A 12,962-nucleotide genomic window follows, 5' to 3' on the forward strand; every position below is an offset into this window, starting at 1 on the left:
CCCGTCACCAGGCGAACGGAAGTGATTTGCTTGCCAGTGGGGGTGAGCGCCCTCTCCCTTTGCCGCGGAAACCAGTTATCGCCAGTTGCTCCGGAGAATTGGGGCTGGAAGAGGCGGTCGGGCCAGGTGCAGTGTTTCCCGTCAACCGTTCGGCTATTCCTAGCGGCGTGCTGTACAGGTCCCGACAAAAGTTTACGGAACACGCGAGCGGTGTATTTTCTCCTCGGTACGACACCCTAGCGGCAAGCGGAAGCCTGCGAAATCAGGCCAGTTCACTGCCTCAGAGGGGTGGACGACTCCGCTCTTAGCGACACACAGCGGAAGTCTCGGTATGATTATTGTTGTATGTGCCCGCAAAGTGAGTTGGATTTTACTGTTGTGCTCGCCACCAACACGTGACTCAACGATTGTTGAGACAGGGAGCTCGCCGCTGTCATCGTGATAACAAGGATGAATCATTGTGGCAACACTTTACGGTGTATTGCTTTTATTGGAAAGCCATCATATGTAGATAAGAGAAAGAAAGGTATACGATAAACAGCTGCTTTCTTATGGACGACGCGTGACGAGCTGATAAACAATTGACGCTGACAGTGATAACTGATTGATTGATAAACAACTGACGTGAGTCACGAGTTGTTGACGAGCGCAACAGCTAAATTCAACTCACTTCGCGGGCACATACAACAGAAATCATACCGAAACTACCGCTGTGTGTCGCTAAGAGCGCAGTCGTCCACCCCTCTGAGGCAGTGAACTGGCCTGATTTCGCCAGCTTCCGCTTGCCGCTAGGGTGTCGTACCGACGAGAAAATACACTGCTCGCGTGTTCCGTAAACTTTTGTCGGGACCTGTACATTCAATTTCCGCGGTAATTATGACTCTATTGCGGTGAGTGCATTCTGTTCATGTTTAATGCGTGTGTTGATGTGTCGGACAGATTGCTATCATTCCAATGCACACGTCAGCCAGTGTAGACAGGGGGTGTAACTTTTGACGTTGAATCAATTCTTGTGGTGCATCTTACTGGCCTGTTCAGCTCTTTTCTGTAAAGAAAAGAGCGTGTTAATAATGACTCCTCTGCTACTCTCAGTATGGCGGCAAGTGGATCGCGTTACGACTGATATAGTGCAAGAAAAATTCATTGAATTGTCGAAATCGCCCGCGTAGTTGAATTAGAAGCCGACCCCACTGCGTACGTTAACCTTGGACACACTGCTAGGAGTACGTCTGATTGTTCCTTTCTTTCCCAGGTATCTTCATATTTAGGACGTGTGCCTGGGAGGGGGACAGCCGGCGGGATTTCCCGAAAAATAGGCTGAACCAGGGCGCGTGATTAGAGATGTGGTGTTAGCAATGGCGGAAAGCACAGTGTTTATATTTTCCATGCATGCCAGGGAGGGAAGGGGACACGCGAGAAGTAGTTGGAACTGTGAAACGAAAAGATATCGCGGATAGCGCACGCTTAGCCCGATCACGCGCTGAACTGATTCGAACTGTGAAAATATGATATCGCTGATAGCGCAGGCTTATCGTGTGTACTGCGTGTTTGCTCCAGTAAATTGCTCCAGTACTTAGTGATTTGGTTTAGGCTAAGGCAGATAGGGCTGTTTCTGAGAGCTTGTGGGGTGGGAGACTTGGGGTTGAATTTATTACTAGGTATATGTTGATGACTTTTTGGTATGTGTGGGTATGGAAGGAGATGAATCGGATATACAGTGTTTGTTCGTTGGAGAGGGTTTGGGTTTGAAGTTTACTGTGGAAAGGGAAGAAAATGGTCAAATTCAGTACTTGGATCTTCGGATTTCTTCTGATGGGAATGGAGTATGTTGGGAAGATCGCCAGCGCTGTAAAAAACCTTTAACGCCCTTTGACTCCAATACATCAAAAAATGTAAAAGCCGGAGCTGCAAAATCTTCGATAAAAAACGCTTTGGTGAGGTCGTGTGTTCATAAGGTGGGGTCGAGTTGCATGGAGCAGGTAGAGGACCAGGTTCCTCGTCAGGGATCCTAATCCCTTTTGTACATGGCCCTCATTTCCTTCGGAAATAAAATGAAATCAAATCAAATCGAGGTGACTAGGCTTGAGGACGCTGGATATCCTCAAAATATAATCAGTGATGTCGTAAATAGGTTGATAAAGGAACCTTGTGATCCTCACGTGCGATGTGAACAGAGAGATTGGAGGGGGTTGGAGTGATCCCGTATGTTCATCAGGCCTGCCATCGCCTAAAAAAGGTAGACTGTAGGCATGGTGTTGATGTGGTTTTTAAATGGGGTTATTGACTCAAGTCTTTGATGGGTTAGGGTTAACCGGACAAAAACTGGGGGATGTCATGTAAAACACGTAGATCCTTTTGTGGCTTGAAGTGTTGGCGTTGTTTATTCAATTCCCTTGTCTTGCGGGTGCCAGTATATTGGTCAAACTAAACGTTGTGTTAATGTACGTCTGATGGAACATCGAGCTTCGAGAGGAAAGGGTTATGGTAAGCTGGCCGAACACTTAAGAACCTATTCCGGGTGTGAGCCGCAGTTCAAAAACACGAAAGTGTTGTTTAAAAGTCATAAGTTAGGGGTTCTTATTTATAACGAAGCTTTACGGATAAAACAGGCTGGCGATAGTTGTATTAGCGTGCCTTCCGTGTTGTTGAGGGATAAAATTCAGCAGTTCATTGATAACTAACCCGAATTCTGGTTCTCGGGGGGGGGGGGGGGGGGCGTTTACTTAGTGCTCCTGTTTGCTTGATAACTGATGTGATTACAGCATGATGGCCTTGGCTACCACTAGGGGTCAGTCCGGTGCAGTTGGTGTACTTAAGCGTTACCTCTGCCATTAAAGGTGTTTGTCAGTCAGTGCTTCGTCTGTGTTTCGTCAGTCCATGTCCCCTGCACTGGGGTTTTATCGCTTTTAGAATGTACCACCAAACATTTATCGGTCAAATATTTAATGATTATATTTTATCAGAGATTTATCGGTTTTTATCGCTTTTGAATCATGTCAACTGGTTAACCGCTGGACCTCTGCAGGAGAAATGTCTCACTTCCACGGATCGACATCCGGTGTACCTGGAAGGAATCTCCAGTGCATGTCTAGGAAGTTTTATTTTATCCGGACTAAAAATATCCGACGCTCGACATTTAGACACATGCACATACACAAGATGTCCAGTGGATCTTCTAAATTATTCTCAAAATGTTTTCTGGACATCCAGCATCAGGCAATGGGACTATCTATGGAAGGTCCATTAGACGACAGTTGAATATTTGCGGATATCGCGAAGATATCAAATATTGCGTGTAAAATATTGTCTGGATGTCTACAGGAAATGACATGGTTGCATGGGTTGTGTTACTCAATGTTATTTTTATGACTTGCCACAACTTCTCTTGATCGCCACCATTTTCAGCGATAATAATAACAATATACTTTTATAATAACATTATACTGTATTATTTATTTACGGCTTTATTAGCTTGTCCAGACCAAGAGAAGCGCTGCTCCTTCGCAACGGTCAATAGTTTCCAGAGCGCATTATTGTATATATTTTATGTCGTGCAAAGAGTGTTTGATTTGCGGAATGAGAACGACACATCTTGTAAAGGTTATTGTTGTGTTTGATCGATTTTAAGAGGCCGGCAGTAACCCACGCTTTCCTATAGGGCAGACTAGTACGTATTTGGAGTATTGTATTTAAAATACCGTATTTTTAAATACAATTTGCGGCATTTTGGTATTCTACTCAATACTTTTTGTTTTGTGTATTTGTACTCTATTTAAAATATATTTTATGGTATTTTATACTCAATACTCTAATTACATCTTTTGGATCTCCCTCTCAAACTTTCTGTGTCTCGTCTTTCTATTATCTTGCTTGTTCAGTGGAAATTTCCGGAGTCCCTCGGACTTGACCTGGACATTGGCGCTTCTTGGAAGTCTGCATTTAAAGATCCTGCCCCGTGTGTCTTAATCCTCTGCCAGTGAGGGTTCTATTATGCGTACCCTGACGCGCTGACGCCGAATTCTGACCTCGCAGAGCGGGGACCTGCTAGAATTTTGCTTTGTTCTGGGTCACATATACTTATTGGAGTTATGTGGTATCTCATTGTCATCTTTTTGGGACTTGTGTTTAGATGACTCCTGCCACACAGCGGCGGCTTGCGCTAGTGCGCAGGGTTTTGGTGATTCATGTCACATAGCGACGATTTGCCGCATTGACCAGTGACCGGTGACTTTTTGCGTTCAATGATAAATAGTATCTTAACTGTATTTCAAATACTTTTTGAAGTATTTTGTACTCTATCTTAATTACTTTAGTTTGCATGTATTTATACTCTATCTTAATTACATCCTAACGTTAGTATTTATTATGTTATCTTAAATACATTTTTGAGTATCTTGTACATGTCTGCTATAGGGGTACTATGCCTGGTGAAAAGGGGTACTATGCATGGTATTACACGAGTAGATTTATTGATAATAGATTACAAAGCATCCGAGAACCGGTTAACTTTTGTTGTGTGTTACCACAGCCAGAGAACGACCAGTCATGCAATGAAAGCAGCCGTTCGGATAGCGCAATATCTATGAAGCATCTACTCTATAGTCAGTGACAACTTAAATCCTACAATTGGGACCGCACACTCGTCCGTGGAGGGCTCCCGCGATTGGCTACCAGCCTTTGCACGACGCATCCGCTTCGCGATGTAGTGCCGGCTCTTTCTCCCCCCACCCCCCAGTCCCTACTTGGCCGCGCCGCACTTCATTCGCGCGCGCGGAGCGATTCGTGTGTGGGGGCGGGGTCAAGTGTATGACTTATGTTGTCACTGACTGTGACTATACAGAGTACAGAGTACCGCATTCCTTTTCCGCGCCGGAGCCGCCGTTCGGTGTTCGCGATTGGGCCGATCGTGTCACGTGGTTTCTCCTTCCAAGAACGCGCCATCCATGCTGAGTCCCCCTCCATCCAAAACCAGTTTCCTGGGTTGCGAGCTGGTTCGACTGCGCGTTGTTCTCCACCGGAGAAGGGGGACATTGGCATCCCATTGCTAAGCGACGCAGCCTCGCCGGACCCAAGATGGTGCACTGTTAGAAAAAAGGTATTAATAAGGTATAATAATGTGCTCTTATACCTCTTTTATACCTTCTGCTTCGGATATATACCTTTGGAGGGTATAGAAGAGGTACAAATTTCCTATTTATACCTCCAACCCTTCTCAAGGGTATGAAAGAGGTATAAAGGACGGCTAACGTACCATATTTATACCTCATCACCACGCGTTCATATCCAGCACCAGGAATAGATCACCAGGCTATGCCTTTCACGGATACGATGAGGCTGCTTATACCTTCTGTTTCTTTATACCTTTATGTTTTTATACCTTTACTTCCGCAACGTGCTGTATCACATCATCATTATTTTTTCTTGAGACGGTATCAGCTAAGTTAAACGGATATTTAACTAAGAAACACACACATTAGTACAGTACTATCTAAATCCACATGCTTAGTTTATGGCTGCATAAAATCTTCATCGCTGGAATGTTGAATCTAGATGTCCTCACCCTTAGGGTTGCGTATACAAGACGAAAAGCTGCTCCACAGTTTGTCAAGTCGCCACCAGTACATCAGTATATGTTGCTCTGTAAATGTCTCGCGATACACACTTGATGACTGCGGAGAGCGATCTTGTTCCTTGAAAATTAACTTTGGGTTTCAACTCCACATTTTTTCTTTTTTAAGATGCGGAGTAATGTGCACGAGGTTTTCGTCCTATACTTCACAACCATATGCGTTTGCGTGTAGTACGTGTGCGTGTGTATGTCAAAAACTTTTCTTCCATCCAAAGGCGATTTTTCTAGTTCCTTCCTCTAAAAATACCTATGCCTAGGTGTGATGTAACACCATGATGGTATACTCGTGCAGACCTTCACAGGGGTATAAAGCTATAACCCTAAAGGTATGGCATATAGCCCTTTGTTGAGGACTATTTTTGATACCTGTAGCCGAGGTACAAAATTATACTTAAGAAGGGCTAAGTTATTGAGCAGGCGATCTATACCTCTAAAGGCATAGATTTTTCTTCGCCGGCGTGGCTCAGTGTCTCTACTCTGCTCCCTATTTAGTGACACTAGTCTTTCCTTCTGTGTTTTGCTGGTAATGTAAGTCAACTTGTGATCGCTGACGTCACAGGAAGCTATGCCGCTCGCTAAGTGGACCTCCTTCAGATTTGTCACACAGTGGTCGATTGGTGTGCTTCTCTCAGGAGTGAAGTACCTTGTTGAAAAGCGCATCATCTGTTCGAACCCATGATTACAATACACCTCTTCGCACAGTAATGAAATTGAATCATTGCTTAGCAAATTGATATTTAAATCACCTAGTGTGACAGCGTTATACTTCTCTCAGGAACAGTAGAACAACGTTCTTGCAGGAAATGAATAGCCGGATTTTGTGATCTGTACACAACAGCAACCAGCATGGGGTGCCCAGGAAATGTTAATAACTACGGTCCAAGATGGGGTAGGAGGGATGCAGGTTCAGAAATCTCTAGAAAGATGTTCTCACAAAAGGGGGATGTCTGCTCGAACTCTGTACAGTATATAATTTCTTACGCAGAGAGCAACCCTACCGTGACAATTACTACACTGGGAGTCGTAAACATTTATGCTGTAGAAGGAATCGCTCAGGTCAGTCAGCCATGTTTCGAACAGAGCTACATTGTATTGCATCTATTTTATTGCAATATTTTTTAAGCCAACACGGTGAATTCATCAAAATGTTTGTACATGCTTCGCATGTTCAAATGTACACAGCAGAAAATGCAGAATCGACAACTGTTACTAAGTCATCTAAAAATGAAGGTATGTGTCAAATCCTTAAACAATTCTCAACTATGCCTGCACAACGCGAAATCTCAACCAAACACCACACCCCAAATTCTCCAAGACAAACATGATGCGTCGGTTTATTGTTTGTTTGGTCTTTACCTCGTGCACGTCCATTAGGAATAACTTCCAGCTTAACTATTCCATCAGAAGAAGGAACACCTCTCAGAGGGGTTTAAACGGTCTCCGAGTTTACAATTGAAAGCGTCCGCAAATTCCGCCATATTGGTGACGGCAACGTTGCATCGTTCCCTATGGCGAAGGCCGTCCGTTTCGTCATGCCCGTCGCACCATTTGTAGCAGTGAGCGAGGAAAAATAGCTGCATCGGAGAGAATGGAAGTGTTGGGAGCACGGGATCCTTTCCTCCAGCGACAGCTTGAAAGGCTCTGCACTGTCAGCCAAAATGGTGCGAAAAAGGGATAAACGGGGTGCAAAGGCGGGTCTTGTCATGTCCTTTAGACCATCAGGGCTATATATATACCTTTCAAATGGTATAAATAAGTGTCATGTTCCAACTATATACCTTGCGCGCTGTCAGTAGGTATAAAAGCAGTATTATGTTCCACGTTTATACCTTCAGGGTTATTTTTTTATACCCCTGCATTCCGCGAGACCTCGTTGGCAACCTGCTCCGCAAGGGAAGGTATAATGCATTATAATGGTATAACTTGTTTGTGGTTTCCGAAGATGGCCGCTTGCGCTGTTTTTCTGTAGTTTTGCGTCGATAAAACACAAGGATACTGTGATTTAGTGATGTGCTTCAGTGACGCCATGCGGCGGATGGAAGTTTTAAGTGGAATATATCATGCGTCTTCGTGCATTAGCGGCTATATTCACAAATTTGTGTTGGTTTGCCATCTGCGCCGTTTTAATATAAAATGCGGCAGTGTTGTCGTAGAAGTGTTGTTGTGAACTACGATGCACACTATGAGTTGTTGTTGGAATTTTCTTACATAAAAGCAGATATTTATTTCCAGTGCACTATAAAATGTATGTCCTTTTTGGCGAATAAAAGTCAAATTTTAGCGGCCGTTAGGCTTACCAGGGTGGACGTGTCGAAACAACATGTTGGTGTTCGAATTCGTTGTTATTCCTGTATTCATACGCGCGTCGTCTTCTGCAATGTTAAGCTGGATGGTTCAATTTTTCCAGCTCTTATTAGAAGACACAGCATTAATAACCCTAGAAATATTCATAAAAAAAAACGTTCGAATTGTGCGTTGCATTGCAAACAACATATGTATCGCTTTAAATTAGCATTCGGGACATTCCCTCTTTGAGCCTAACTACGATTTATTTTGGCAGTGTTTATTTGCGTCGCGGATTTTTCACGGGTGTATTTTAAAAATACAACCGCGGATTTTTGAATGTTTCGGCGTAAACCCTTCGCAGTGTCACAGACACAGAATAAATGTTCTAGGTGCATTTGTTGACTTTGCACAGTATGCATGGGATGTGTAGAATGATAGAGAAAATAATACTCTACGCAGTTTACAGCCTTCAAAAAAACTTCAGGCTTCCACACATGTCCGTACTGCAAATTTCTACTGCTGGAACATGATTTTACGACACACATAATCATCAAACATTGTCATCATACAGTCAAACTTTACGGATAGCAACACAATAAAATAATCAGGAGTCATTCCGAATCGCAAAATTCCACTAACAACCACTGGTCAGCATTGTTTCACAAAACTCAAGGTCTTCCCATGCAGGACACACGGTAGCACCCCGATTCGTCCAAATGTTTATCTCGTCCAAGTATTCACAACGTCCAAGTACTCAGCACGTCCGAAAGAAATTGGACATAGTGGGCATTGGACGAACTGAACCAAAGGGGGGAAAACTTGACCAACCCGTCCAAATAACCGTACCGTCCAAACGCTTGTTTCGTCCGAAAAGGGAGGGGGATCTCCGAATGCGAGTGAACAATTGCTTCGTTTAGGATTGAAGGTAGGATTTAAACATTCACACCGAAAGATGCCATGCCATACACCAAGTAAAACGAAAACAAATGATCAGCCTGCTCTGTTTATTTATTTTTCTTTCTTTTTTTTTTTTGTTCGTTCCAACAACTGACGTATTAGTTGAAGGTAAGATTTAAACATTCCCACTGAAAGATGTTGTACACCGAGTAAAACGAGAAACAAATGCTCAGCCTTCTCCGTTTAGTTTTTTTTTTTTTTTCTTTTTCTTTTTCATTTGAACAACTAACTTATTAGTTAGCATGGCCCAGCAAGTGGGACATGCGCTGCAGGTATGCCTTGATGACATGAGCAAACCACTCTGTTACGTCTGTGAAGGGTGCTTCGTTTCCCAGCATCATTTCCCCTGAGCTGTATTTTCCGTACGCCCATGAGAAGGAAGAGCGAGCCTCTTGTATCGTCGCGTTGTTCGCCACGAAATTGCCTCGTCTCCTGCTTGGCGAAGCCCCGTTCAACAGCAGCCGAATGCGTACCTGCAAATGACGGTAAGAAGCATGAATACAAAGATAGCAAGCGAGGAAGTATATATGCTATATTCTATTAATTATCATGATGATATTCCCTGATTATGCGAATTTGTTGCTTACCTGGTTGTGCTTTACATTGTGTATGGTTGACTCAAATTCGACGAGGAACTTCGAAAACGTCATGTGGGGTTGGCTCTTGAATTTCATGCGCAGCTAATTGTGCCACCCTTCGGCGTGATTGTTTGTGCGGAGGTCGTCCTCATCCACAAACTAATTCCAGAGATGAACGTTGGTAAGCCACTGCCGCTCGAAGTAGTCTACGTAACGGCAAAGGGCCACAAGTTTCCTTTCGGATCCCTAGATGTTTCCAAGGAAGATCACTGACATTGGGAAACGCGGTACTTAGCGAGAACACAGTTATAGAAAACAACACATCGTTAACTGGATGGTCACTGTAGGTCAGCGGTCCTGTGAGCGGGATTTTGTTTTCTGTGATTCCCCGTTTGATCGATAATCCATTTGCTTTCATGAATACAGTCACCTGCCATTCGCCCAGTGTCAAAATGGCCTGTGCTTTCATGAATGCAGCAGGGCAGTCGCCTGCCGAAAGGAGCAGAGCCTTAGGCAGTCGTCTGCCGAAAGGAGCAGAGCCTTTGGGAATTCCCCCATTTGGACGAAATGGGCTATTGGACGGTACGGGTATTGGACGCGCTGGGCAAGTTTCTCCTCGCCTGTTCATTTCGTCCAAGTGTCCAGTACGTCCGATTTTTTTCGGACGAATTAAATATTTGGACGTTGTGAGTACTTGGACGAAATAAACGTTTGGACGAAATGGGGCGTAACCAGGACACACAGGCACATCCTCTTAACCGGTTTTCGAACACAACCTCTATAGCTACCTGACCCAAATACGCTGAGCGCTTGGAACATTATTCGATCATCTGCCTTTTTGTTCCCGCTTTTCCCCGTCCGACTTGTCTTTATTCTCAAGAAGGGCTCCGGGCGAAAGCTTGTAGCATAGGAAATAATAAATAGATGTTTCATCTCTTCCTGTTTTAGCATTTCGAAGCTATACTCTGTTCCCATTCGTGTGCCTGTCATATGGGATATGCTGCACGGTACGATACACGGTACATGATACAAAAAAATAGCGAGTTCATGTACATTAGATGAACTCTACGAAAATGACACGACAAAGGAAATTATCAAATTCAAGCTTAGCAATGTGATTCCCCTTTCCTTCGAAGAAACTGGCCAATTGGCTTATCATTATTGGCAGGCGCCTTCGGAACCGTTATCGTGAAAACCTTCAGATGTATTAAAATTCGTTAATTTAGGACAGGTAGAAAAAACATAAAAAAGGTAGGAAGGCTAACCACTGCTTTTCGGAAAACTGCCCTGGTTCCCATCGCCACATTGCCAAGTGCGGTGCAGATAGGCCCCTTAGTTGTCTTTGCTTGTGGTGCTTGTGGTGTCTTTGAAAAGGCAACGATTCTGTGTAATAATCTAAGGTTTCGCCAATTTCGAGCAAAAGAAACAAAAATTTAACTAATGTACCAGTATAATGCTTCAGATGTTCGGCCCTGGTGTCTTCGACACTGACATCAGTTGCGAATGACATTCTGTTTCTTCGTGTAGCTCGATATAAGACAAACAAATGACATTCGGTGCGATGTCATTCGATGGGAATGTCATTCGGTTTGTCGTATGACAGGGGTATTAGTTTCACGCGCGCAACTATGCATTTTATAGTCAGATAACATTTATTTACAGTAGTTTATTTTCGCGCCATGCTTGTTGTGGTGCCGTCCGTCCGGCCACTCGTACAATTGTTCACCACAGAAAAACGCCAAAGGCAGATAATTACTCGCAATTTGCACTGGCCCACCGTAACCTAACCTAGCAAGAACTTACCTGGCCTAACCTAACTTGCCGTTGAGGTAACAAAGGGTGCATGCCTCTAAGCAAAGTCACTGGTCACGGGTATGTTAACGTTACAAACATATCGCTAAACGCGTTTGTCCGTCTCAAGGATAAACAGCGTCAGTTACAAACTTGGCACGTAAAATTATGATTGCCGGAAACATACGAAAGAGGAAAAGTGCGCATTTACGTATCGAGGAATTTGCATTTCGCGTGTAGGAAAGCACTCGTGAATTTCATGTTATATTCCTCCGTTCGCTTTTATATGTAACACTATTTCATATGATACTGTTTTCGTTTCTTACTATCCATATTACCTTTACGCTAACGTAAAACATTATTGTTGCACTAGCACAGCCTTCTATGTACTCATACACATCATCCTAATCTAAAATCAAACTTATAAAACTGGAATCAACCTGAATTATCCTCGGCTTTGATATATTTCTCTTATGGGCAATCTCCCTACTCGTTACCGTGTGGCATTTGTTGTTGTGGACTGAGGGTGGTGATGATGGAATTGCTTGCTGTGGTCGGCCGCAAAAAATACTGGCCCCTCTATGACTTTTTTTGTTTGTTATTGGATACCCGAAATGACAGCAACCCCAGAGGTGATGATGACGATGATGTTGATTGGTATTTTTATGGCGCAGCAGCGACGAAGGCTATAATGCGCCAAAACATTGTTAAAAGTGTCACTAGTTAAAATGGTGATGATGATGATGATTAGTGTTTTATTCGCGCAGCGGTAACTACGATTATAATGCGCCAAAGCTGTCTTAAAAACATTAACGATTTAAGAGAAACTGAGTTAAAAATTGAATGATAAGGTTAAAAACAGTGCAGGATACAAATTAACTCAAGTATTGTGTTTTCAAAAAAGGTGTCCTTAAAATTACAAGGCGTTTAAAAAACCAGTGTCTCTAATAAAATTATAAACTCTACTAAACGGTAAAAGAGCTCCATCACCCAGAAGTGCAACCCCAGTGGTGTCTATGGAATAATGCAAGAAATAAATAATGGACAGTACTGTTTTAATTACCGCAATTGTTGCCGTGAGTCACCTCACCCCATCGACATTCATGTGGTTGTAGTTGTTGCCAGTTAAGGGGATAATGGTAACAAATGAAACAAATGAAATAAATAAAGGTAATTTGAAAATGAACCCTATAGTGGCTCTCATTTTGAATTTTTGACGACGAAGGACACACACACGGCACACAACGTCAAAAACACGACACGAAGTCTGATAGGAGATCTCCCTCTGCCCACACACAATAACGGCTATCTTAACTGTTGTACCCTTTTAGAGTTTTTGAATACCGACCCAGAAAAGTAAGAGAGGAGAATGGGCCTCGCTTCTCAGGGGTCTTCTTGTTATCAATGGGGTATTCGTGCCAGAGTCTGCCAGAGCTGGCCTTCCACGAGCGAGCGCCAGTGCAGGTCAAGCATACAACCAAGTTATGCGGATGTTTTGCATGGTGATTCTTCCCCTCCAAGAGCCAACGCATGGAAACCTCATCGAAAGATTGTTCGCTTTTTTAGACTGCAATGCTTGCAACATCTTGGTAAGAAAACTTGCCTTATTTATTTTTGGTTAAGGAGAGCTGAACGCCTCTAAGTTAATAGTGTTGATAGTTTGTGTAACAGTTGTGATCTGACAAAATGGCGTAGGTGCAGGCTTGCTGGTGGATAAACTT

The sequence above is a fragment of the Ornithodoros turicata genome, chromosome 1 (assembly GCF_037126465.1).
Source record: "Ornithodoros turicata isolate Travis chromosome 1, ASM3712646v1, whole genome shotgun sequence".
In the NCBI taxonomy this organism is placed as follows: Eukaryota; Metazoa; Arthropoda; class Arachnida; order Ixodida; family Argasidae; genus Ornithodoros; species Ornithodoros turicata.